The sequence below is a fragment of the Passer montanus genome, unplaced genomic scaffold (genome assembly GCF_014805655.1).
Source record: "Passer montanus isolate IOZ18808 unplaced genomic scaffold, ASM1480565v1 scaffold11, whole genome shotgun sequence".
In the NCBI taxonomy this organism is placed as follows: Eukaryota; Metazoa; Chordata; class Aves; order Passeriformes; family Passeridae; genus Passer; species Passer montanus.
This window is the reverse complement of record NW_024357613.1, coordinates 4271656-4294403: the sequence shown is the minus strand read 5'-3', so window position 1 is coordinate 4294403 and position 22748 is coordinate 4271656. Positions and strand designations below refer to the sequence as shown.

The following is a 22748-nucleotide window of genomic DNA, read 5'->3' as shown; positions in this document are numbered from 1 at the left end:
CATACAGGGCAAGAAGGGAGATGATGCACTCATGATGAACCTCCAGTAGTCTGAAGCTGCATCCCGTGGCTGAAAGTCTCCAGCAATCTGGGACAAGCATGTCTGCAAATGTAGGTTATTTGTGTGCCTGGTTGAAAGATGATTCATGTTCTGCTGAGATCTGTTCTATGCTTTGTAAAATGAATGGGTTGTAGTAGGATGTTCCAAAATTTAGGAGGGAAAATGTTTTGGGATGTTAAAGCTTTTTTCTTATACATAATTGATAATAACAGTATCCTTTACTTACAATAATCCTTTGCAAATATTAAAAGTAAAAAGGTAAAGGATGAAAACCTGTTTTTTTCTTGTTTCTCTGAACTTCTGTCTTGTAATTTGCCTGGAATCTTGTCTGGTTTTTGGTACATAATCAGTTCATTTCTGTGCACTTTTGGTTCTGAAAAGCAACTAGACATATTGCCCACTAACACAGTCACGAGGGATGCAGAATCATAGACACAGAAGTTAACATACATTGATTTAGTGCTCATCAATTATTTTATAATGAGTACCACTGGAGCGATGCAAAATGTCAGCAAGACAATGAAATTTCAGAACTTATCTAAAAATATATCTAACATAAATAATTTCTGCAGAAAGACCAATGCTTCCAACAGAAAAAGAATCAATTTTCAGATTAGTCAGACAACAATGTTTATATTTTTCAATGCCTATAAACACACTCTATTAGAATTCATCATTTAAAGAGCTTGTTGATGCCAAAAGACTGAGTAGTGTAGCACCCCAGCTCTTACACTAGAAGCTCATGAAGCACTTGGTTTCATGGGTATCTTTACATTAGCCAGTAAAACCCAAGCTCAAGTTTCATTGAAGACAGCTAATAGAGTTACTGTATTCCATTAAAAGAGAGTTTTCTTTCCTTGCCTGATGCTTAATTTGTTTCTTAAATGTTATTCTCTTGCTCACTCTTCTCAGTATGTTCTCTTGTATTTTTACCATTTTAAAACAAAGTTATTGTACTGGTTCCAGCTGGGGCAGAGTTAATTTTCTTCACTGCAACTCTTATGGGGCTGTGTTTTGGATATGTGCTGAACGCATGGTTGATAATACAGAAATGTTCCTGTTATTGCTGAGCTGGGCTTGTACAGAGCCAAGACATTTTCTGCTTTCCATGCTACCACGCTGGAAAGGAAGCTGGGGTGCATGGGAGATTGAGAGGAGACAGCCAGGACAGGTGACCCGAAGTAACCAAAGAGATATTCCAGACCATATTGACATCATGTTTAGTATATAAAGTGGAAGGAAGAAGGAGGAAGGGGAAATTTGAAGAGATGGCATTTGTCTTCCCAAGTCACTGTTAGGTAAGATGGGTCTCCGCTCTTCTGGAAATAGCTGAACATACCTGCCCATGGGAAGCAGTGAGTTGTTTTTCTTTGCTTGTGTGTTTGGCTTTTTCTTTCCCTATTAAATTGTCTTTATGTCAACCCATGAGTTCTCTGGCTTTTACCCTTCAGATTCTCTGCCTGATCTCTCTGGTGGGGGAGTGAGTGAGCGGCTGCTTGGGGCTTGATTGCTGGCTGGCATTAAACCATGTCTGTTCTATTTTGGCACCCACTGTGGGGTTCAAAGACTTTGAGATAATGGTAGATTTGATTGGGATGTGGCAGACTGAATTTACATCTGATAGTGCTGTTTAGCTAGTACTGAGCAGGCTCCTTTGCTTCCATGGGGCTTGCCTGCTTGACTGTATTGTGCTGGTTATTGGCTGCTTTTCACTTTTGCTGCTGCTGCACTGCTTATCACCTCACTCTGTTGTGCCTGGGAACATTTTGATAAGAGCCATGGCGATGCGCCTGGGCTGGCAGGTGGCCAGGCATTGCTGCTGTGCTCTGTGCTGCTCTGCTGGACAGGCTGGAACTCCACAGTGAACTCGAGTTGAAGGGACTGTGATGGGTGAGTCAGTCCACAAGAGATCAGATCATGGACATGTAGTCTATGGAGAAGCATGTAGTCCATGCTGGAGCGTGTGGATGCCTGAAGGAGGATGTGACATGACCCTGTGAGAAGCCTATGCTGGAGCAAATATCCTGGTAGGACTTGTGGTTCCACAGGGGACCAGGGGTGGAGATTACAGTGGATGTGCCTTTAAACTGTTGTAAGCTATTATTTGAATTGTATGTTTCAGGAATTACTGGAACAGGAACAACCCAATCTAACAGAGGAGAAACCTTATGGGAGGCAGTTGCAGTGGAGCAGTGACCTGACCTGAGCTGGCTTTGGTGCACACTTACTCCCCACACACACCACCTCTCCTGTCCTGGGTGACCATAACAGACGGAGCCCAAAGTCATGGACTGCATAAATTCAACAGACATTTATGGACGTTGTGTGGACATTTTGCAGGGGTGGTCCATAGGCTAAGGGAACAATATCTGTGTGTTATAGCAAAGAATTGGAAGGGGGGTGGTGATTGATGAGGTTGTATTGAATAGTGTGGGACCTGAGCATGACATGAATTGTATGGAACATGCTGGTCTCAGCACAGATAGAGTTAATTTTCTTCATAGTCACTGGTATGGGGCTGTGTTTGGGATTTATGCTGAACACAGGATTGGTAATATAGAGATGCTTTTGTTATTGCTGAGCAGGGTTTGAACAGTACCAAGGCCTTTTCTGCTTTTCATGCTGCCATGCTGGAAAGGAAGTTGGGGGGATACATTGAAGATTGGGAGGAGCCAGGACAGGTGACCCAAAGTGACCAAAGGGATATTCCAGACCCTATGACATCATGCTCAGTATATAAAGTGGGAGGAAGGAAGGGGAAGTGGGGGAGGATGTTTGGAGTGGTGGCATTTTTATCTTCCTAAGTCACTGTTACATATGATGGGGCCCTGCTCTTCTGGAAATGGCTGAACATCTGCCTGCTGATACTGATCATGAGTAGCAATGAATAAGTTCCTTGTTTTTCTTTGCTTGTGTGCTTGGCTTTTTGTTTCCCTATTCAACTGTCTTCATCTCAACCCCCAAGATCTCTGATTTTCACCTTCCAATTCTCTCCCCAGTCTCGCTGGTGGAGGAGTGAGCAAGTGGCTACATGGGGTTTGATTGCTGGCTGGGGTTAAACCACGGTAGTCATAGATGGATGCTTCTTTCAATGTCAGTTTTAACCATTGACAGTGATGATGATGGATGTATACCTTCCCCCATGGCAAGACACTAATTCAGAATGCATTTCCTGCCCTGCATTCCTAAGATTGCCCATTGCATTCCTTATCTTCTATTCTGCCACTTTTATTTTAAAAACTTGCCCACCCATAACCACTACAGTCATCCAGCTACTCTGCGTCAGCTTCCACTATCTCTTGGGACCTCCCAAAAACACACAGCCAGAAAACAAACCAACCCAAACCTGGTGAGTGTTACCAGTCTTCTGTCTCATTTTTCTCCTTGCACTAGAGCGTTTTCCAGAGGGCAGGATGGGGCTAAAGACTGTGCCTGAAGAGCCAGCCAAACAAATGGGAATGTTGTGTATCATAAGATAAAGTGTCTTTTTAAAAGCTTGTGGCAAGGCTATGGAAGAATAGGACTGGGGGTGTTTTCCTGGGTTAACTTCCAAAAAATTATTAAAAAGATTATTTTCCAGATTTATTTGTGTATGTGTGTGTGTGTGTATGTTTTCCTGTACTGCATGAAACTCATATTTGGATTTTGAAATTTTCAGACCTCTCAGCATCTTTGTCATTCACCTTTTTTCTCCCTGAATTTGGACACATGGCAAGGTTTCTGTGCAACAAGGGACCTGCTGAGGTGCAAAACTGTAGCTGAGGAATCTGTTTTACAGCACACACCTCTGGGTGCTCCTGAACCTTGTGGCCTCCCTTGTCCTCCTTGCCACATGGATCTGGTCACTTGGGTTTGCAGCTGAACCTGGCCTGTGGGATTCTGGATCCAGAAAACAGATGCAGTTTAGTTTGGGGATGTATCTTGTAGGTAGCTCTTTGTTTGGTACCATGGTGGGCCAGGAGATAGTTAAAGACACATCCATTTAAAGGATGATTTGACATATCCACATTTGAGAGGGAAGGTCATTCCTGCTCTGTTGCTTTCAAAACACCTGACAAATTTTAAGCACACTAGAACACAAGTATATAATGATAATAAATATCAACACCATTACTTTTTCTTATTATAGTATGTTTTCTTTCTTATAATACCTATTATTTTTCAGAAAAGTGTGCCATTGGGTTGTGCCTGTTGCCAAAGAATTCAGCTCTATAATTGAGGGCAACCTTGTAAGTGAAGAGTTAATCATCTAAAACATATATACAGATGGGAAAAATAACTGCATAGAATAGCCACTCTTGTCACACTTGCTTATATCATCATCTGCATAATTTCCTTGGAGCAAGAAGAGGGTGTGAAGCCTGGGAAGAAAGGAAGGGATATGCAGGACAAGAAGCAGAATGGTTTACATCACTCTGAGCTATTATCTTAGGCTGTTACTCACTTCCCTCCCTGAGCTCTTTGGGGCCACCTCAGAGAAATCAGTGAGATGAATTGTCTATTTTGTGTGCTCTGGACAACCCCTCCATACTTACAGCTCAGCTTTTCTGAAGGCAATGTATGTATAAAAAGATTAACTTATGGAAAATGAAGCCATGATAAAACAGCTATTACAAAGTGCTAGAAAACAAGCTCAGCTTTTCTGAAGGCAATGTATGTATAAAAAGATTAACTTATGGAAAATGAAGCCATGATAAAAACATCTATTACAAAGTGCTAGAAAATGTAGCCATAGCCAAAAAGTGGCACACAGCCACTGACTATTGGGTGAAGTTTACTGGTACATTGTTTCTTTGTAACTTGAGTTAAGAAGCGAGGGAAAGTGACACCCTCCAGCATTGTGCTGCCTGTAACATGTGTGGGGTGCCAGAGAGGGCACCGGCAGCACGGAGCGAAGGCACCGTGCTCATGGTGGGACAAGCAGACAGGAATGCCCAGGAAACAGCAGCAGAAGGCTGCAGGGAGATAAGTACTACAGAGCAGTTTAATTTATTGCCACTCTCTTCCAGGGGCTGGAACGAGTTTCCCATGTACAAGGCTCTACTAGCAGAGACCTGTGTTCATGCCACCCATCCTGGATTAATTGTAGGGCTGCATGGAGCACCAGGATAGTGCACTGAGGAGCTCACCCAGATGTACAAAGCAGAAAACTGGAGTTTTAAAACTTTCATGTTCATATGCAAGGATATTTATTTAGGTCATGAGGTCAAGAGACTTCTGAGCTGTCACATAAATGTTGCTAAGACAGCCTAGCACCCACAGACTGTGCTTGGCTTCTACCTCCCTTGGCAAGTTTCACAGCTGACAAAACTTAAATTAGGGTGTTCCAGAATAAGACATGCCAGATCTCACATTAATGATATACTGTGTTACCTACACATAAAAATATAGAATATGACAGACCACTGGGATGTTTCCAGTTCTTGCAATGACCTAGTTTTTTGGCTACAAGCAGACAATAGCTGTTTTAACCTGAAACTTTGATTTTTGTACTGTACCTGAATAATTAATCAAAGAACAAAAATGTTCCACGCTAAGTATGGTAGAAGGAACCTGCCATTCAAGCCTCCCTGCCGTTACCTCCACGCAGGCATCATCTCTTTCATGGTATTCAGTCAAAGTTATGAAACTGCTCTTATCTGAGGAGTTTCTAAACACCCAAAGACAGAATTGGGGCTGAGGAAGAATGTATAGTAGATCTCTGTAAAGTCTGGAGTAGCACAGAAAAGGTGCATACCAAATTATTATGAACATGAGTGAAATTTCCAAGCAGCATTTTCAATATAAACAAAAGGAAGGATTACTGCAGATAGCACAAAGGAAACCAGAACTCATTGACACAGGACACAGCAGTAATCCAAAGTATAAATGAATTAGAAGAGCACCTAAACAAGTTCCTAGAAAAGAAAGGTTACTAAAGGCTATTAAACACCAAGTCCTGGATACAACTTTGTCTCTAAAATGCCAGTAGACCAGGAGAATATACCAAGCGTCACTATGTATTTTACAATCACTTTAGCAAAACACATTGATCATTGCTTGAGACTGGGATGCTGGGCTTTGCATTCAAATTACTAAAATATTTCTTATTTTTTGTCCAGTCTATAATATAATCATCCTAATTAATTAATGTCCATTAACTTGAGTTTAAGCATTAATGAAAACCCAGACTGGTCTTATATGAAAAACTTTTTGCTTTGGATCTTTGGCCGATTTAAAGTGAAATAACTTTGAGGAAGAATGATAGCAGCAACTCCTCAGATACTGGTCTGCCAGATATCCAAGTTGTGCAGTTGAACACGTGCTAGGGATAGTTTTAAAAGAACAGTGTCTCCATGCCTGTTGTTAAACAGATACATTGTCATCACTGTAGCTCAGAGATGGATTAACTTTGGATATACAAAAATAGCTTCAGCAGCTGTGCCAGGTGAGTTTTGACTCTGGAGATTAGTGTCTCAGAGGAAGTAGAGATACTTTAACAAAGTCTCTGCTCACAACCATGTCTCAGAAATTAATGAAGTCAGGCCGACTAAGCTCATGATTCTCTTCAGTAACAACACTGAAAAAGGCTGACATTATGTAGCTCTCGACCAAATTTCTGCTAAATGAGACCCTTAATTAGTGAATTATGGGAAAATGAGAACCAATATAGCAAGTTCTAGTACACAAAGTCACGCAAATTTTACTTAATATCCTGATAGATCTTTAAGCTGAGCTGTGAGGAAAAAAAAAATTGCCCTGTTTTTCTCCATGTGTTCATCATCTTCTTTTTTCTTTATATTATTCCTTCCTTCCTTCAAACTCTGGCAAAGTAGATATGTTTTTGAGCCTGACAAGAAAACACGACACTATGAAAAGCCATACAGGAGAAAAACATCAGTTTTAGCTTCCTAACTGCCTAAGAATTTGCCAAATGAGCTTGTGCAGATCTGTATTTTTTACGTATTTTTGTCTCTGTAAGATATAAGTTTAAATTAATATTGCTGCCAGCACAACCATGTTAAAGGTCTAGACCAGCTCTTGGTCAGCTAGCATTTATGGCCTCAACTTTCTTTTGAGAAATTTCTGATGCCTCAGCCCACAATGGAGCATCCTGGAATACTGCAGTATGATATATGTTAGTAGAAGTTACCTTGATGGAAAAAATAATCTTGTTAAAGGGAAAAAGAGCATCTTAAATATACTTCTATGAAATCTTGATTTACAAATATCACATTAAACCTGTCCTTAGAATGCTGGAAGCTACTTCTGCAGTTTATTCCATCCTTGAGCTCATTTATATATTAAGACCTTATATAATGATATTAGAAATGTATGTGTGTGCCAAATTATGTGCCCACTGGTGCTGAGGACAATGCAATTTACCATCAGTGAGGTGGAAATGCTGGCTGATTCAGAGATCAGTGGAAAACAGTGCAACTGGCATCACTGCCTGAGAGGAAAACTAACAGAGATACAAAAAGGCAGCAAGACAAGCACTGTCTTGCAAATGTGCAGACTTTTGAGCATATTGTCTTGACATCCTAAAGGCCTTGAATTTCCAATTCCTTTACATCTCCCTTGAGCACATGCTGTTTCCTCCTCCATTCATGGTCCATGATGCATAAATCAGTAGCCATCACTACAGGCTTGTGATGAACTCAGCACAGCTGAATCCTCCTCCCAAACACACAGTCAGGAAAGAGCTGTCTGTGGATAGATTCATGTCCTTTTTGTACCTCAAAGACCAAGGTAAGAAGCCTTCCAAGGTGCCTTGTTGATATATGAGTTTCTTGGAAGGGGATTGAAGCGAGACACAATTCAGATGAGGAAGAAAACTCATACTACTCTTGGTATATAAGACAGGTTTTTCAACACTTTCCCACTTAAGTCCAGCTAATTTATAGTTTAAGTTCAGAGATAATAACATGAGTTGATTTTTTTCCTTTTCTGTTTGATCTTTTTAAACTTGCTTTTCATCCAGTTCCAGTAACAAAAGTTTAACTGACCAACTGCACAAGCCTAGTTTCTAGTGTAATGCAGGCGAAGATGCAAGCTTGGGAGTTTTGATGGTGTGAATTTGAAAGTGACATTCCACACCAAATTAAAAAAAAATCAGTAAATTTCAACAAATCTCCAAACGTCTCTTTTGAAGTTCAAAAAATTGTTGAGGAGGGCTTTTGTTTGGTTGGTTTTTTTATGAAGGGGAGCATATGAGCAGTTCCAGAGTATGCAAAAATGTAATGTAAAAAGGAAAAAAAGCAATTTCACAGTTATGACATAGATTGTTGGTCACAATCACAATCAATTCTTCTTGTGTTGGCATTGACAATTTGGTAGTTGGAAAGCCTAATTCCTGTAGTATTTTATGGATAGGTGAAACAGTTATTAGGGAACAGCAGGACAAAAAATTCTTTGAAATAAAAGTAATTTAAGTTCACTTTGGTCAGTGTAATAAATGGAACGTTGTCTTCAGGGAGAAGGGCTGATCACAATTTTTACTCCAGATCATCCTCTTCTCTGGAAGCTTGCTCTATCTCTGTCTTTCTTTTACAGAGAAAGTAGAGCCCCCAGCCCTTCCTTAGTCACTTCAGCTGAGCACTGAATTGTCCAAGGGTTCAGATGTGGTGGTACTCTAAAGGTCAGGACATAATCTGCAATGTAGGTCACATTTGCCACATGAAGTCAGCAGAACAATGGTACTTTGCTCCATTAAAGTTTGCCTCTAACTACTTTGTTGTCTTTCATACACATAGTAAATATTTCATTTACTATGTGTATGAAAGTTTCATACACATAGTAAATGAAATATTTACATATGTGTATGAAATTAAACATAAAGTTTCTTTTACTTCATGCTCTACTATGATTTTGTTTGAGGCTCCAAAAGGACAGGAGAACTGGTCTGCTGCTAGATCTCTCCTGGTTAGATAAAATTCTTTGGACAAAATTAATTTATTAGCAGCCTCTATGTTGTTTGCATATCACTTACATAGTGTCCTGCGGATTTTTCAAAGGACAGACTTATTTCCTTAGTACCAGTGCAAGTTGGTAGAAGGAGTGTCCAAGTTAATTTAAAACAAAATATAAGTAGGAAAGGAATAAAAGATTATTTAATTTATTCGAGTATATTAAAGGATGCTGAGTCCTGGGGTAGACATTTTGGAAGGTGGAGAGAATAGCAGCATTGTTCAATGGAGTCTCTCAAGAGAAGGGACAATGAGCTTTACACAAAATATGGACTATGTCAGGAGTGCCTTGGAATAGGGGAGCAAAGAGAAACGAAAGAGCAGCTTCATTTATAGGAGTTTTATTTGCTCCCAGTCTACTTTCTTCTGTGTCAACAGGGATTCAGCAGAAGCATTCATGCAGGAGAGTGCAGGTGACGGGACAGCCAGATCTGGGAGGGGGCAGTGCTGCCACATCTCCAACGACATTCCACATACCGCTTCCACTGAACTCAATTTGTGGTGATGAAGGCATTTGTTAGCAAGATGTCAGTTCCTGTCTCCAATCAGTCTATTTGCTAAAATGATTAAAACCAAACAAAACCAAAACTTTGTGATCCTTCCTGTACTGTTCCTTGCACTTTTCAAAAGCTCTCAACTGCCCAGCTATTCCATTATCCTTTTTCAAGTAGGTTCTTTATATTTCTTCCATAACGCCTGCAGAAAATATGACAACAGTTGGATTACTGGTATGCTGTAACTACTGTTAACTCATTGATTTCTGATACCTTCTTATCAATCTTCATTCTTATTTTGAATTGCAAGCTATTTAATGAAGATTTTTTTTTCCTCTCTATTTGCATGAATCCTTAAAAAAGACACATCAGGTAAGAAAAAAGCGAGTAAGAAAAAGAATTCACCCCACAAAACCTAATTCACCTATTCTCTGCTTGTTTCACTCACTTTTTAAACTCTAGTTGCCTTTCAGTAAACGAAAGTTTATACTTGCATGGCTACAGTTCAGCTTTCACAGACAGAGCCTGGAGGGTGAATCAGTGCAGGATGATGCAGGTTCAGTTGAAATTCCCTTCTGTTTTTAGCAGTCTCTTTTTTTTTTTTTTGTGACCATAGAGATAATGAAGGGGCAGATGCCTTATCTCCTCCTTTCTTCATTCTTGCTATTTACCCCCTCAAAGTTGCTGACTGATTATTCAAACATAAAAACAAAAAAAAAAAAAAAAAAAAAAACGTAATCCTTTTTTACTTCAGACTTCCAGCTGTGTTAGCGTATCTGTTTATTTACATGTTCCCAGGTCTGGCTAAGCACAATAGGATGGTTCTACAGAGCTGAATGAGGCTTGTCTCCCCTTATTAAGTGTCAGTTTATAGTTGAATGGCACAGGGATTTTTAAGGAGAATTAGTTATCAAAACCCAGAAAAGGCTATGAATGTTATAAGGAAGTGTTCTGTAACTATATCTATATATATCTATAATAAAGAGTTACAGAAAATTCTTTGTTGTGGTTTGGTTTCCATTTAATTTTCCTCTAAGGGTTCAACTACTAACTTTTAAGTAGCATATGTAGCATGTCAGCAAGCCGAAGTGCATGAATCCCATTTGTCACTCATATTAAGGAAAGGGCATGCTGAGGGAGACAGTTGTCTGGGCTTTCTGACTCTTCCTCAGACTGGTAATTATTTTTTTAGAAAGGCAATGAGAGTTGTGGTTAACAAATTTTGTGGAAAATTCTTTTCTCTAAAGTCTTTCATTAAGAGATGTTTTCATTCTTGTGCTGTAAAAATGGAAAATGAGGGAATCTTATTCCCATCAGAGAAAGAATTTTTAGCAGGCAGATTAGATTTCCCAAATTCCATTGTACAAATTAGCCTTAATTTCTATATCCTTAGAGTGAGGTTAATATTTTTGTAAGTACCAAAAATAACTCACTGGAAGTATGCTAAGTGACAAGTAACACTCATACACGGCATAACATGTATAATCAGGAGAGTGCTGACCTTACCTGATTATAATATTCAACCAGTAACCAATAAATAGGAAATAATTTCTTAAGCCATCAAAACAATTCTTCAGTCATTCAAAGACTCTTGAATTACTGTCATGAAACACTCCAAATGAACAATTATTTGAGATGAACTTTGGGTAATGAATTTACTTACTTTTAGTAAGTGTAATATATATGTATCTATTATATTACACCTAATCTATAACTTTGGAATACCTTCCTTTTTTCAAAATTACATTTTATTTCAAAACTGGTTGAACTTTTGCCCCAATTTCCTTGATGTAGAATATTTATTTCATGTAATTACAGTGGTGTTCATTCCTGTTCTAGTAATACATATTGTGTTTGCTATGTTTGTGTTTAGTGCATTGTAAATTTTATAATTCTTTTAAATTCATATTGTATGGCTAGAAGGATTTACCTCAAATCAGATCATAATCTGAGAGTATCTCAAATAGCTACTGTATGTTGACTTAGTAAATCAGTGGTGTAGAAGTTACAACAAAATATGTAAACATACATACACACTTTTTTTGTTAGCTGAAAGGTGATGAAAGCTGTGGAAACTTCTGCTTATTTTATCAGATCAGATCTGTGATTCCCTTTGACTTAATGCAAAGCTGAACACTTCCTTAAATATAAAATGCTACACATGGCATTCTCAGATGTTTTCTCAGAGAAGCCTTCAAAGTTGATGTTTTATTTACTCAGGTCTCTATGATCTATAGTAAATCTTTAAAAGTTCAGTTGTTTCAGCTTTGCTAATGGCCTAATTAACCTCTGTGTTTGTATAATCAAATTTGATTTGCTTAAATTTTTAAGGTTTTACTTTATAAGAAAAATAGTCTAATGAATAGGCTACTAAGCTGAAATTGAAGTTATAGCAGCTCGCTTTTCAACTCAATCACATAGCCATCAGCAATAACAAGAAAATAAATTATTTTAGTTTGTTTTTCCTATCTGTAAAATTTGGAGGACACTTCTATTTCTTTCATGGTTGTCAAAAGAAATAAAATTCATTAATGGCTATGAGGCTTTCAGATACTGGGATGAAAAACATACAGATGCACATACAGTAGTAAACTAAACAGTGACAGAAGATGGGTCTGAACACAGGAGCTTACTCATCTGCATAAACACTGAACCAATTAGGGTTTTTTTCCTCAGGAATGTAGGGCATGCCTCACAAGTTAGAAAGAGGAGGCACCATTTCCAGTCATGGAGTTGTACCTAGCCACTATTTGAAATTTAGAGAATTTAATAATACAGACCTTGGCTACCCCAAGTCAACTGGCCAAGAGGCAGAGAAAGACATGGAGCCAATTAGTCCTTAGAAACGCTTTCTCTGTGCCCATAGCTGATGTGTGTGTTTCCTGGTGATAAAATTAGATCTGCATGCCACACTATACAGTGCATTACTGTTTTATGTGAGCAGATTTGAGGAAGGAAACATTTCCCATTCCATAACAATCACTTTTTGGAAAATTCTCTGGTCTGCACATTGCAGATGCTCAGAAAACAAAGGATTTTCCAATTTTCCTTTATTTTTTTAACTGAGAGACAGAGAACGAGATGCTGCAGTGGTTACCTCTGCTCCCAAAAATACATTTTAGAGACCTGTCTAAAGCCATTGTCTGGATTCAGCAGGCAATTTATTTCTTAGTTGACCACGTCCAATTTACACAATGCACTTCTTATACCATATTCAACTGTAACAAATTCTACTTGGAATTACCCAGGTATTTGACCAGGTGAGTTCATGTCCTAAGTTAAGAGCTACAGTTTTTTCAATGTCCTTCATTTTGACATGGCCTTACATGAGCGCTGATCTTGCAAGCTGTTCCACCCAAGTGAGCCCATGCAACTCTGTACAGCTCCAGCTGAATTGCAGATATAGGTTTGACCTAGGTTAGCATTTTTTACCATAACTAATGTGATATCTTTTACATGGCTTGCCTTATTTCACAGGTCACAGAATCAAGGAGTCATTGAGAAAGGAACCTCTGGAGATCATCCAATCTTTCTCTGCTCAATGTAATGTTGCTTACAGCAGGGTGTTCAGGGCTAGGTCCAGTCAAAATTTAATTATCTTTAAGGATGGAGGTTCCACAACCTCTCTGGACAACCTATGTCAGCATTTGATCATCTTCAAAGTGTTTTTAAATGGAATTTCCAATATTTCTTCTTGTGTCCATTGCTTCTTTTGTTTTCACTGAGCATCACTGAGAAGAACTTGCTCTGTCTTCTCTCCTTCTGCCATTTGTTATATTCATTGATCAGGTTCCCCCTGAGCCTTCTGTTCTTCAGGCTAAACAGTTCCAGCTCTCTCAGCCTCTTCTCACATAGCAGATGCTCTAATCTCTGAATCATCTATGTGGCCCATTGCAGGACTCACTCCAGCTTATCTTTCCTGCTTTCCTGCTCAGTTTGATATCAGCCAGAACACCCATCTCATTTACTGCCATGATGCTTTCCAGCTAGGCAGCCTCCAACATTTGCTGGCACATGGAATGGCTCTTTCCTAAATGTAAAACTTGTTTCTTCTTCTGGTTGAACTTAGGGGATGCCTCTCAACCCATTGCTCCAGCCCTTCCAGGTCCCACTGAACAGCACTGCGACTATCTGATCAATCACTCCTTGCAGTTTTGCACTTGAGCAGGGAAAATGCTTTTATAACTCATTTATGAAATTCATCTTTAAAAAGCCTCTCATTTCTCTAAGACAGTTGTTAGTCTTTGTGCAGTTCTTTCTGGGTTTTGTCTCATAGAAAGTGTAAAGCAACTCAACTCTCTCTCTGCAAATATCCACATCAAAGCTACCATGAATTTTAAAGAGACAAGGGGTATTTTTGTGGTATTTTCTTCATGTCTGTCCATTTTTGTAGAATTCACCTCAAGTTTACAACTCCTGTCAATCCTGGGATACGCTCCTAAAACAACTGTTCTTCAAACAAGATTGTTGCAAGCATAAAATGCCTTCAAGGGTCATCCATTGCCCAGGAAAGCTAAGCAATGCAAGGAAATAAAATCTTTGTCTTAGTAAATCCCCTTTCAAAGGTAAAATTGAATCTTTAAATAGAGTCCTACAGGTTCAAAGGAACTTGGTAGAGATCAACATTTTGGAAGAGGTATTTGCAGTGGTTTTTAGTTTTTTCTAGAAACAATATTTGAAGAGAAGCTGGGAAAGGCAAAACCCTTGATTTCTATATATGGCAGGTTCTGAAACAATGAAGAATATCAGTATGTTTGAAAGGATAAGAAGGGTACTGTAAGCTCTAAACCAGGTCATATATTTAAAATATGCAGTTAGTCCAGATGCGTGTCACTTAATTTCAGAGGACTGTCAGTTTATAATCTTTTATTAGTGTAACCCTTGACTATGCGAGGCAAAACCCAAAACAAGTACAAACCATGCTAATGGCAGCAAATATCTTCTGCTTTTTCCAAGAATGTCTTACCCACTACTTGCTTCGTACGTTGCCACTGGAGAGTTTATCAGTCCAGTTTTCACCTCTCTCATGAATGCTTTATCCCTTTACTTCTTTCCAGGCTTGTTTGTTAGCTTTTCCTCTTTCTTCTGAAGAAAGCAAGCTTGATAGGTTTTGCTAATGATCATGCCCTCTACACTAACTATAAAACACATATAATTAACGATGGAAGCAAAAGGTTAAGTAAACGAAAGGTCATGACAATTGAGGCTGATTTCATTAGACAGCATTGGTATGTTATTGTTCCCAATGCAGAAATCTAGGTTTAAAGATAATACATGCATTAAACTGGGCCACAGGAAATGATCATTCTTCTGTTTCTGTTGGGTCACCTGCAACTCTTACTTTAGGGTCACAAGAAGACACTGCTAACAAATAACCTGAAAATTATATATGAGTGTTCTTGCATCAAAATTACTCACATTTTGATTCTTCCACATTTACTCATTGGGTAAAATTTCCCAGTATGAAAAATTACTCTATATATAAGGGTGAAAAATTCTCCCCATTGACTGGTGTCACTTTCAAAATTACTCACATTTTGATTCTTCCACATTTACTCATTGGGTAAAATTGCCCAGTATGAAAAAGTAGTCTTATACATAAGGGTGGAAAATTCTCCCCATTGACTGGTTTCACTCCCATTTTCATCTCTTGGTAATAAGAGAGGAATGGCACACTTGGGTCCATGTGTTTTGAAAAAAATAATGAGCTAGGATTAGGAAAGGAATACTTTATCACATGAAAACTGAAGCATGGTACTTAAAGAAACACACAAAAATGGCAACTTTCAGCTCCCTACACTAAGGATATGTTGCTGAAGTACAAATAAACTGCTTGGGAAAAGGACAATATTTAAAACTAGAAGGTACATGCTTGGCTACTTAATTACATATTGGTCTACATAAATTGTAGCACTGGAGGTCCAGAATAATTTCTTTGATACCTCCAGTGCATGCAGTGGAGTTTTTCTGCCAACTAATTTAGCCAAAATCACTAAGCCTAATAGCTTCAGAGTCTCAGTCAGTTGATGCCGGTGTTCTGTTTCTGAGAGAGAAAAATGTCAGATACCTAGATGTCTTTAATATATTCACAAATAAATTGTAGCACTGGAGGTCCAGAATAATTTCTTTGATACCTCCAGTGCATGCAGTGGAGGTTTTCTGCCAACTAATTTAGCCAATATCACTAAGCCTAATAACTTCAGAGTCTCAGTCAGTTCATGCCAGTGTTCTGTTCCTGAGAGAGAAAAATGTCAGAACCTAGATGTCTTTAATGTATTCACAGTTCATCACTGAACTTTTCAGCTGCTGAGTGTCAGTCCTGCCTTCCTTCTTCCTCCGTGTCCACCTAGCTCTGGCATGGAGTCTTCTCTTCAGTGGCTTCATTAACCAGGCAAATATTACTCACATAGCTGCTCCTTCAGTGACTGTCAAATTTTTGACGCTCCAGTTTCTCTGCCCTCCTTTTCATCATCAGTATTTCTTCCTTGATTGCTTGGAGAATCTTTGCCTCTGCCACCACTCTGTAGCTAACCAATTTGTTCCCTTGATTTTGACCCTCAGACATGCCTTTGTTATTTATACTGCAGAATTTGTTGGAAAAAGTTGTGACATCTTTCCGTTTCCACAGAAAGCTGATTCTCTACTTCCTAGCTCATCTTTTGCTTTGGTCAAAGAGCCCTTCTTTTTCTCTGAAATTTTTATTTCTGTCTGCTATCTGTCACACTTTTTTTTTTTCATTTCTTGCTTTTTTATAAGAATAAATAAGTAGGATTTGTGAGGATCTCCCTTCAATGCTTACTTCCCCACTCACATTTTAACTTGGACTCTGCCTAATTTTCCAAATTTCTTCTGATAGCAAGTACAATGGGACTTAAACTATACTGACTTTTAGTCAGAAAAAAATTTCAAAATTTATTAAAAAGCCATGCTTTTATTTCCATTGTCTTATTTATTTATTTATTTAAAAGGGTATGGGAAATATGAAGAAAGACTCTCCTGTATCAAAGCAGTCTCCATTTGAATCAGTGTCACTTTCAATCAGTTCACCCTTTAGCAATGTGGTTTATTTCTGCAATTAACCTATGGGTGAATTCTGATTGACTGAAACTGAAGTGGCAGAGGTAAGCCAGGAGTGAAACAAAATCTTTTGAGACAATATTTTTAAGTAGTTTAAGCCTTGCTTATCAATTAATGTTTCATTCTGAAAATACATGAGTAACAATAAGAGTGATGCTGCAAATGAAGGCTTGGACATTATTATTCTAGTTGCATATTGTTCTAGTCCAGTGGAAATGCAGAGAAGCTCTTTCTAAATCATGTTAACTTCTCTGCTTGGTTTTTCAATATTCAATAGAATAGGGAAATGCTGACCTAGCTGACTGTAATTAGTTCTTGTGATTGGAGCAATGGTAGATGAAGAAACAAAGTAAATGTATAAGCCAACTGTGCCTTTCCACCCACAGATGCATGAGGCAGGCACTTTCTCACTCTACGCCCCCAACTCCAAGTAATCATTTCCTTTCTTCACCACTGTACACTTTCAAAAATGTTCTGTAATTTTTTTCTACCAGCTAACAATTCAATTTTTTGAGCCTGCAGTTCCCAAAAGAAAACTAGTTCAAACTCCTTAAATCAAGCTGCTCTAAGGAGCCAGACAGTTTCATCTGACGAAAACCACATCCAGTGTAATGCAATAAAGCCCACAGACCAGTCTCAGCCATAACATAAAATTTATTCCTAATGTTAACATTTTCTTATATTCATTACTCTTAAAGGCTACACATATTGATTTAAAAAGCATTAAATAGTAATGGTTAACCAAGTCCATGTCCCTGAATTCCTAAAACAATATTTGAACATGACTGTTGTCATTTTTGAAGTAATTGTTTATGTGTGAAGATCTTGTGCACTAATTCAGCTTCACCATAAATCCTTTATCCTGCCTCAGACTCTTTGCTATTGTTGTTGATGACCATTATATGAAAAGCTCCATATTACTTCTCCTCTTCAAAAAGTGCTATGACCTCCACTCTCTAATTATTCTGAAGAGAAGCATTCTGAAACCTTTCTATTTGAACTGATCCTGAATCCTGAAATCAGAAATAGAACAAACATTTAAAAACTCAGTCAAAACTACCACTTTGGGTAATCAGCTAGACAGAAGGAGACCTGAGTCTTTATTTCCTCCCTACTAATTGTTTCTTTGATGGTGGTATGATGTAAAATACAGAAGAAATCCAGAGCAGAGACCACTCAGTTATGAGTCTAATTTTTAAAGCTGGCTCTTAAAAAGGGAGCCCTCATAGTGGACAGTCCCCTGCTCCCCTCCTTCTCCGCTTCCCCTCCTCTCACCAAACTCATTGTGGAGTCAAGGCCATGTCTCTACCAGTGAACAAAAAAGTCCAGGGCTCATTTCCTGCTACTCTGTGGCTAACCAGCCTGGCACATCTCACAACCATATAAGAGTATTAGCCAGTTGTTCCTAAAACCAGACCAATAGGAATCTGCCCATTAGGGCTTGAGTTTCTCCTATGCTAGCTCCTCAGCCACAGCCTGGCACCTATTGTTTTAGTGAAGCCTGGTTGGCACTAAACCACATCATGGACTATGCACAGCCAGTGCTCTGGCATTTCATTTTGGTCCTGTTCATTTTGCTAATTCAGATGTGGCCAGAGAGTTTCCATATCCCTGAGCAAGCAAGCCAGCAGTGAGGACCTGTGCACAGGATTTTCCATCCATAAGACACAACATGATAGGGGGAACAGATAAACTGAGAACAGTAGTACCTTATACTTGGTTTGGCAGGGGCAAAATACTTGTCTTCTTCCTTGATGTAAAACCAATACCTATGTGACACATACATGACATGCTCGTTCTCATTAATAGGAAAGCTCAAGCCAACACTTTTTTTGGAGCTACATGTGTGGCCTTGGCTTAAAAAGCAGAAAGCAGAATCTTTCACTGTGGGAGTTCACATCTTCCATTGTAGTTTGATCTTCCTGATGAATCTGTCTCCAGCTGATCTCATGGCAAGATTCTGGAGGGACACAGCTCAATTTCTGCACCACTTTAAACAAGAAGTATAACGTCAGCTTTCAAATTAGTGTATCTGAGCCCCTGAACAAGGACGGAAATGACTGAGCATTTGAAGAAGGTATTTACTGGCTTGGAATTAAGTGCACACTTGTAAAGGTTGGTAAATAATGGCTTAGAAAAGGTGTGAAGAAAGGCTTGGCTTGGCAGAACACTCTGGGTGTGCCTGCATAATAAACTGACTTTGCAGCAACTAAATAAATGCCTAAATAGTCATTTTTGATAAAATAATTTTCTCTGATTACCATATTGAATGTTCATGTGCTTAGATATCTGCCTAGGTTTGCAAACGGAACATTCTTGAGAATCTCACATTAAAATTTAAATCTTCATAAAATGCTGCATAATTTTCATAAGGACACAAAATAAAGCAGAACAGCATATTTTGGCACAGCTTTTTCAAACAAACTTCTAAAGAAATCACTTCATTTCTTTAGCCCCACTGGCAAATGCAAATAAAATAGGAGGAAGACACATGGAAAATAGGAAACTCCTCTGTTACTAACATTTTCATGGGATCATTAAAAAAATAAAAGAGACCCAAAGGCAAAGAAGGAGACTAATGGCTAAAAAGAGAACAGAGATAGTTATGTAACTGCACACAGCCATTGGCAGCTAAGAAACAGTTTGGACCATGAGCATTTCTGGGGGAAAGAAAACAAGACCCTCACCAGCATCCTTCTATAGCACATTTCACATCACTTTTGTTGCCAGCATCAGAGAACATTTAGCTTTAAAACTGCAGTAATTTCTTTTGGTTGAGTTTTATTGTAGACTTGATGTGGTTTTAAAAGAAAAAAAAATATGTTAGTCAAATGGAAAAAAAGGCAAATTCAAAATCAGAATGAGAAAAATCCCATAGATTAAGAGGAACAGTCTCCTGAGATCAGAGCTAGTCCAAGGGGCAAAAAGCTAAGCCTGAAAACTGGAGAGCAGAGGCAAAGACTCGCTGCCAAGAGCATCTCAGTCATATCAGTGTATCCATTGGCCAGCATAGCCTAGTCCACAATATGTGAAAATGAGTTTATGAAGATTAGCATTACTGTTGGCTGGAAGAGCTGTCATAGATATCTTCAGGAAGCAGCAGCATCTCTCCTCTTAATTGTGAAGGGCAAGGACAGGGGAGGCTGATTAGCAAACCATGAGGAAAGTATGGGAAGTTGGTGGGCAAATAGGATAGGCTAAAAGAAGGAAGAGGAAAAGGGTCTGGGAATGCAGTAGAGGAGGAAAAAAATATTTAGAAGCACATCTGCAAAATGTGGATCGGGATGACAGGCCACTTTAACAGGTCACGTTAGAAAGAAATGCCATGGCTCATGAAAATGCCTACTATTGTTTAATCTGCATAGGAAGAAACAAAATTTTCAGCAAGTTCTCAGGGGAAAATCCCATGAACAAGGTCAGTGGAAAAAAGGTGAAAAAAGAGAAAGCAATAGGAAAAAAAATGCAGCATTTTCACAGCCTGTTTGCTGTGATTTATTGAAGTAGTTCAATTCTGCTTATGCTCCATATATAATTTTTTAATACAAACTTGCTATAAAATTAGGTTACATCGTATTCTAAGGGCACAGTGAAACAAAGCATGTGGGGAAGCTTCTTTTTCTGCAAAAATAAATACCTCAGCAAAAATAGTGGGTACCAGGAAGAAACTCTTCCCCTTCTATAAGAAATAAATAAAAATTAACTGAAAAAACAACTTCTGACCATGATTTGGTTTTGCTTGTTTGTTTTTTCAGAAAAGATCCTGTAGTCTCAAACTATTAGCCAAATACACCCAAAGTTGTGTTAAGGTAATATAGCTCTGTGCTAGGCTAGATTTATATATATACACACAGAGTATGCACCAAATTCTAGGAAACAGAGTCAAATATTAGCATTCTAGATAAATGTGGGTACTTAAAATCTCATCTGTGAAACATGACGCAGCTTTCCATGGCTGTGCCTAGATAAGTTGAAGTGAAACAGTTTGGTCATTTGGTCTCTGGAAGACTCCCTCCTGAGCCTTGGAAACATTTCTGTTCCACACAAAACCTTTCTGAGCTAAGTAAGGCACAGTATTTGAAGGCTAGAAACATTCCACAGCTGCTTTAATCTTGGTAGGCTAAGATCACAGAGCAAAATTCTGTGTAAAGCTTTTTCTGTTGAAAGGAAGTTATAAAGCTATGTATGATAAGAATTTTAGCGCTGACTTTGCGCTTACTTACACCAAAAAATGCTAATGAATTCTTGAAAGCCTTACTGTACCCTCAAAAATTAAATCTACAAAGGAAAGCCCAAGAGTGGGAAAGCAAGGCAAGCATACTAATGCCTAATGATAGAAAATACATGTGAGCTGGGCTCACTACAGACTGCGTTTTTATCTTGTTCTCTTAAGGAAACAGAATTGCATTTGCTGTCCACCTCTTTGCTCTCAGGCTAATTTTGAACCCTTTTCACAGTTTCAGCCCAATTCAACATAAAGGACCCAGAAATACTACGTGTCATGATGAAAACCAGCAGTCAGGAAAGTGAGGCTGCTAATCAGTGTCCTCTCAGGATGGAAGATGGTGTGACTTCACCAGTTGCCTACTGTTTGACCAGTTGGCTGATCCTCAGCACATGTGAGGAACCACACTGCTGAGAAACATCTCCCTTTTGCTAGTGCATGAGGAAAGCGGTGACTACTGGAACCTGTGTAGAGTGGATTGGTAGGAAAAAGATGTGGAACATGGGTGATAGGTAGCCAAACTTTAGTAACCCTTCTATTTTTAGAGCAATGAACAATATACCCTTGGGTGAAGTTGATGCTGGTTTATGACAGTATGTAAACTATGATTGGGACACTCCAGTTAAGTCAGGACAAGCTAGAAAAACAAAACTTTGGCATTTTTAAAGTCTCATATGCCAGTAAAGGAAACCAATCATGCTGCAAGACTACCGGGAACAGACAAATTCTGGACAACCCAGTTGTACAGTGGGAATCTTGCCTGCTTTGTGGATGTGGACTGCACACCAGCACACCCCGCACCTGCAGGTCGTGGCTGCAGCTAGTCAAAGTGCTGATAAAACGCGCAAGATCGTGCACACAGGAGCGATGTCCCCCCACCTGCCAGCGGCGGATTTGGGGGCGAGCAGCAGCGCAAGAGGACACCGCAGCTGGAGAATCCTCGGGGCGGCGGAGCTGGACGCAGCCACCGGTGCCGAATGGCCTCCATGACGCGCGGCCAAGGAGGCGCCTGGGGGAGGACGTCGCTGGCGGGATGCGGCGACCCTCGGCGGGCGCCGGCTCCGGCGGGGCCGTCGGGCGGCTCTGCGGCGGCGTGAGCCAGCGCCGGGGCCGTGTCCGCCCGCCGCCGCCGCCCCTCCTCGCTGGCTGCCGCTGCCGCCGCCTTCCCGCCGGGAGCAGCGGTTCCCTCTGCCGCCGCAGCTCGCTTTCTCCTCCTCCTCCTCCGTTCCGTCCTCCCAGTGGCTCGGGAAGGCAGAGCCCCCCGCCGGGGGCGCCCGTCGGTGGGTGCGTGCCCCCCAGCCCCCGCGCTCGCCTCGCCACCGCGGCAGCCGCCGGCACAGCCCCGCTCAGCCCGGCCACCATGGCGTGCGGGAGGTAAGCTAGCTCCCTTCACCTCTCCCTTCGCGGGTCTCGCCCTCCCGCCGGCGCCGCACCTGCCGGGGCGCTGGTGGGCGGCCGCGGGGAGGGGACGGCCGGCGGGTTTCTCCAGTGCCGGCGGAAAAGTTGCGCTGGGCGGAGGCGGAGCGGCGCCGCATTGTTGTGTGTGCGGGCGCGGGTGCGCCCTGCGGGCGGCGGCGGGGCGGGTGTACTTCCGGGTTCGCACCTTTCTCCGCCGCCGGATGGCGGTGACCGCCCGGCGAGCGGCCGCGGCCGGGAGGGGCGGACAGGACCGACGTGGGGCGCCCGCGGCCCGGCAGAAGGGAAGGCCGGGGGAGGAGAGCGCGCTGACGGCGGGACGGGACCCGCCGGGCGACGCGTCCGCTCCGAGGCGGCTGGGGAGCGGAGGATGGGGCGGAGGCGGCGCGCCCCGAAGGGTGCGGGGCTCGACCGCCCTGCGGTAACCACCGGCGGGGCGGGCGGGGGCCGCGTGTCACGCGCGGCGCCGTGTGCGCGGTGCGGGGCGTTTAACGCGAGTGGCGGCCGGGCCGCCATCTTGGATGGCTCCCG

At 40.7% G+C, this 22748-nt stretch overlaps 1 protein-coding gene across 1 annotated transcript in view; it reads left to right on the top strand.

The window, feature by feature from the left end:
• Positions 1-21988: 21988 nt before the first annotated feature.
• The window catches only part of LIN28B (lin-28 homolog B), a 99495-nt gene continuing 98735 nt past the window's right edge, over positions 21989-22748 (top strand). Inside the window, exon 1 of the mRNA XM_039728293.1 lies at positions 21989-22175. The gene's annotated coding sequence lies outside the window, so the exon portion shown is untranslated. The remainder of the gene's footprint in view (positions 22176-22748) is intronic.